This window comes from Balaenoptera borealis, assembly GCF_965194805.1.
Source record: "Balaenoptera borealis genome assembly, chromosome: 1".
Taxonomy (NCBI): Eukaryota; Metazoa; Chordata; class Mammalia; order Artiodactyla; family Balaenopteridae; genus Balaenoptera; species Balaenoptera borealis.
The window spans coordinates 32,118,881-32,124,743 of record NC_138860.1 but is presented as its reverse complement, the minus strand read 5'-3'; positions in this window follow the sequence as shown (position 1 = coordinate 32,124,743).

The following is a 5,863-nucleotide window of genomic DNA, read 5'->3' as shown; positions in this document are numbered from 1 at the left end:
CATAGTCTCAGAGTATTTTGTTTCCCTTCTTATTTCCCTTTTCAGACAATGAGAAATCTGGGTTCTTTTATACATAATATAGGTACTTATTGTTCAATCCAGTAATACACATAAATTCAGAATGCTAACCCGTAAACGTGAAAAACACATTCATCAAATAGAATCTGTTGTTAGCCTTTGATAGCATATGGTAAAAATACATATTTTTCAACCTTACTTAGATTAGGTCTTCCCTTCCCCACTCCCCTCAGTGTGGTCATGTTACTCATTTTTAATACAATTAGGTTTACTTTTTTTTTTTTTAATTATTATTTATTTATTTATTTATTGGCTCTGTTGGATCTTCGTTTCTGTGCGAGGGCTTCCTCTAGTTGCGGCAAGCGGGGCCACTCTTCATCGCGATGCGCGGGCCTCTCACTATCGTGGCATCTCTTGTTGCGGAGCACAGACTCCAGACGTGCAGGCTCAGTAGTTGTGGCTCACAGGCCTAGTTGCTCCGCAGCATGTGGGATCTTCCCAGACCAGGGCTCGAACCCGTGTCCCCTGCATTAGCAGGCAGATTCTCAACCACTGCACCACCAGGGAAGCCCTAGGTTTACTTTCGACTGTTTGTATTCCATTTTGGATCCCTCCACCCTCCTCCTTCAAACACACAAACATTCTGGTTGTTATTTATTTATTTATATAGTCATTATCTGGATATGTGACACATTACCATGGTTCGAAAATCTGAGCTATACAGAAAGGCATACTCAGCCAAGTTCTCTCCACCACCCCCTGCTCCTGACCGTGTTCCCATTCCTCTGTTCTTTCCACAGCCTTCCCACCCACCTTCTGTAGGTATCAATCGCACTAGTTTTTGGTTTACCCTTCCTGTGTTTCTTTTTGCACAGATGTGCAGATACATGTGCATTTTCTTAGGGTTTCTTTTCTCTTCCATGGAAGAAAATGTGCTATGGATGGAAAGACCATTCTGGTTGCTGGGTGGGACTGGAGGGAGGCTTGAGCGGATGTGAAGAGAACACTTGGGAAGCTGCTGCTGTGGACCAGGAGGGAGATGGGGAAACTGGTGCAGCTCCAGTGGCAGCAGAAAAGAAGAAAAGAGGACAGGTTTGAATGATGTTTGGAGGTGACATTGTCATAATTTGGTAACTGATTTCTGACGGTGATGTCATGTGTGATGTTTTGGTTTCTGGTTTGACTGATTGGATGGATACTAGAGCTGCTACCTGAGATAGAGAACACTGTAAAAGGGTCAGATGTGGTGAGGGGTCCCTCACATGGGTCTGTGTTTGGACATGTCGAGTTTGAAGTGGCGATGGAGTAGGCACCTGAGGCATAAAGCACAGAGGGGAGGTCTAGAGAGTTATTCCTCAAGCTGTGAATTCTGCCCTAATCTTCTGGTCAAGAAATGAGTGCAACAGCATGGAGAGGAGGATCCGGTACCCAATTCCAGTGTAACACCAGCAGGGTGTCTTACAGTTCAACCCAATCCTGACACTATCCACCCTGATACAGCATCAGATTCCACAGGTTGAGGGCTCAGTCCCACAAGATCGCCCTTTACTTCTGATGCCAATCGCAAGCTCAGGTTGTCACCTGTGCTTCTGACTCCCTGGTAATAAGTCAGAGGTTCCCATGACCTCCGCCTTAGGTTCAATTCGTTGGCTAGAGTGGCTCACTGAACTCAGGAAACCGGTTTACTCACTAGATTACCGGTTTATTACAAAGGATATTAAGGGATATGAATCAACAGCCAGATGAAGAGATGTATAGGGCAAGGTTCTGAACAAAGGAGCTTCTGTCCTTGTGGAGTTTGGAGCCTGGCACAGTGGCACATGGAAGCATTCTGGTTCACCAACCCAGAAGTTCTCCGAGCCCCATCCTTTTGAGTTTCTATGAAGGCTTCATTGTACAGGCACGATTGATTAAATCATTGGCCATTGGCAATTTAACTCAGTCTCCTGCCCCTCTCCTCTCCCCAGAGGTAGGGGTATAGGGTGGAGGGGGAGGGAAGGGAGTGGGACTGAACTTCTAATCACCCAGTTGGTTTCCCTGGTGATCAAGCCCCCATTCATAGGTTCTGTAGGGGCTTTCCCAAAGTCGCCTCATTAACACAACGAAAAATACCTTTATTGCTTTCATCACAGGCAATTTCAAAGGTTTTAGGAGCTCTGTGCCAGAAATGGGGATTAAGACCAAATATACATTTTCAATTATAAATCACAGGGAGATACTCCAGTCCAATGCAGAAAAACAAAAACATAAACAAAACCTTGGTAGTCACTCCATCTTCTTGGAGAAGGCTGGCTGCTCAGGGCGTGGTGCCCACCAGAGAATGTGCCTTACCAGTGGGTGATGTCAGAGGCACAGGGCAATCCCTGCCTCTCCAGGTGGAGGTGGGATGGCAGAAGATTGGGTCTAGAATTGTGCCTGATTTCAAGTCTCAGTGAAAAATTTTCCTGCCGTATCAGTAAACAAAGGATGCTGTAGCCATCAAGCCATCACATTACAGCCACCCCTGAAGGTGAGCCCTGAGGAGACTCAAGATGGAAACAGGATGCCCACCACCAAGCAGTCAGTCACTGCAGCCGCCCCCCAGTGATGCACCCTGAGGCGACTCAGGTTGAGAAAGCACAGGATACTGGCCCCAGAGAGCTGAGGTGTATATCAAAGGAATGATATCAATGAGTCCAGACTCTTACATCTTCCCATACATAGAAAAGTGCTAAATACCTTAACTTGAGATGTCTGGTTTTCTTTAATTAACAGTAATCTTTTGGTGTTCCAACTACCCGGTCTTTGTAGCAAAAGCTCCTGTATATCCTGGCCCCTCCCTTACCTCTTTGGAGTAGTCCCTCAGAGCTACCTGAGAGGCTGCCTCCTGGGCTTAAGTCCTCAGTTTTGTCCACCAAATAAAGCATACTTCTCAATTTTTTTAAGTCAACAAAATCACCCTAAAATGCTAATGATACCATATTTGAACTAACCAGCTAAACGACATTCCCACAGCCCACAACACCTACCTGGGGCCTTGGTTAACACAGAAGAGCCCCTGCCTGAAAAACTAGGGTGGGGTGTCACTGGAAGAGAGGACCAAACTTCTCTGCTTATCCACAGAGCAGGGAGCTATCCAAAGGAGGCCCTGCTGAAGCCCTTGGGAAGAATGTAGTGGGGTCGGTGTGAGTTGGAAGCGTAGATGTCACAAGCCATCTTGTGTTGTAGACTCTCCCTGCCCCAGCCCACCCCCCAGCTTTCAAGGGTGAAGATAAGGAGGTAGAGAACACTGCAGTCTCCAGAGCTCATTTCAACGAGACACCCCTATTCATGGATAAGAAATATTTTGAAAAGTCTCTTGCAGCAGATGCTCAGAGCATGAGGGGCCCTGAGTGTGGATGGAGGTGAGAGCTTCCTGGGAGCGCTGTTAACACACCAGAAGGGACAGAGAGGGAAAAAAGGGTGACACAGAGGTGGAGGTAGGCTCTGTGCCTCATGTTCGGTCCCTTGGCATCTCCCACTCAATCTTCAGTTAGAAACTCAGAAAACAACAAAATGCTTCAACTTGATTTCCCTTGGGAATCAGTTAAAGGCCTGGGCTCTAGGGACAGTGAAGATGCTGTGGGGTGGGTGGTGTGTGGGGTGGAAGGGTGGGCAGGTCGGGGGAGGTCCAGAAGCAGCACCATGGATGTAGAGGGAACACAGGAGGATTGATGGTGAGGGCTTTTGACTGTTTCAGGTTGAGGAATTTAGGTGGAGGCTAGGATTAATCCATTCCTCAAGGGGACCTATTTGGTATCTGAATTAAATATGTATATGATGATAACAACATTAATAGAGTCCATTTATTGAGCAATGTGCTAAGTGCTTTTTATATGTATTATCTCATTTGATTCTATGCTCATAACAACTGTAACAGGTATTTCTATTGCTTCCATGGGGTTCATTCTTGTTATAAGTTCTCTTTTTTTAAACTATATTTTTAAACTAAGTGACTGTAGGACAGCATACTGTTCCCTGACAAAGGAAGTTAAAGGAATCAAAAAGAAATAAACTGAAAAGGAAGCTGAGGTGCAGAGAGCCTGACTCCTAAGCCTGTGCTCTTGGCCACTATATGTTCTCAATCCTCTCTTCCCTCTCCTCTCTTCCATCCACCCATCCATCCCTCCATCCACCCATCTATCTTTCTGACTATTTATATCCACTTATAGACATAATTCCTCTTTAGCTGGGAGGTTGGATTAGATAGCCTAAAAGTTTCCTTCCAGCTCTTAGGTTCTATGAGGTGTATTTTAGCTTAGACTACATTGTGATTATTTTTGGCAGGGTGTTAGTCTTCCTAATTAAATTGCTTGGATGTATTGAAACATACACTTCAAGGCTGGCATGGACCAGTCCAGTCCAACCCCCCATTTTATGAATGAGATGAAGTGACTCACTAAAGCTCACCTGGTCCAGAGCTTTTTAAAAAGAATCCGTTTCAGATTATTTTGAACTCTGGATACATGGCAAGTGGTGAATAAAGACAATGCTCCAGGTAGGCAATGAGCAAGAGGGAATGATGGCTGGGATTTAGAACATCACCTATTTTTACCTCACTTGTATGCTAAGTCAGTGATGGTCATGATGGTGGTGGTGGGGATGGTGATATTGGCAATGACTCCTGCAACTCATAGGGCCCTCATATCAGAAGGATTTGGAGAGTTCACCCAATATATCTTCTTGCCTCCTGCTAACGAATGCCTGGTTCATTCCTGGAAGATGCCTACCTTATTTTAGAAAATGCCCCAGGAATCTTGAAACCTCTGTCTCTTCCTGATTTTTAGCCAGAGTTCCCTCCTGTTATGTTTATTCTTTTTCTCCATTTGAAAAATAAATAACTATAGAGCAGCATATAGTTCCCTGAACCACAGCAAAAAGAAGTTAAAGGAAGCAAACAGAAGTAAACTATCTGGTCATGGACAACAAGAGATTGATGATAAATGGCAATCTGGGTTTGGGGATAGAGAAGGTGGAAATAGCTGGTTCAGCCTTCACGGAGACAGAAACACCATATTCACTCTGATCCCTTTGTTTTCAAATTCCGGGACTCATGGCTTGGGTGAAGTTGAGTCACTTGGAGAGCATGCCAAAGCCTACTTGTTACTTTGAACTTTTATCTGCAGCAAGCTCTCTCCGATTTCTTCAGAGCTGAACTGGGTGAGCTCTTGGCTGCCAACCCTGTCTACATTTGCTCCCTTTGAGAAGGAAGGAATAAGACCCAGAAGGAATAATTCTGTCATTTATCGGCTATCTATGCTATGTCAAGCACTAAGCTTTGGATTTTGTTTGTATCACTTGTTCATCTTAATAATCTTGAAAGCCTGGTATTATTATACCCACTTTACAGATGAGAACTCTGAGGTTCAAAAATTAAGGTGTCATCCCCATGGTTCCCTGATTGGTAAGTGATGGAGGTAACCTGAGCCCAGATCTATAGTCTCCATAGTCACCCACATGAAGAAAAGAGCATGGGAGCACTGTATCTGCCTTCTTTCTTAGATTCTGATTGTGGTGGACGTGCTTTCTCCTGCCCGTCCCCCTGGCTCTCCTCCTTCTCTAGTTTATGAACCTACAGCTTTGTATTCTGACAGTATGATCCTTTTCTTCCTACAAAATGATCATGGATCAAGGATGAAGTGGTTCATCTCACATATTTACACATATTTAAATTCTTCACCTCCAGCTCTAACTCATAACATCAAGTAGGGCCTGCTCTCCAGTCTTTCACTTGCTCTCCTTCCATGGAATAAACACTAACTTTTGCACACCTACGTACCCCCAGGGTGGCATCTGTCAGACTACACTTCCCACTATGGAGAGGGCC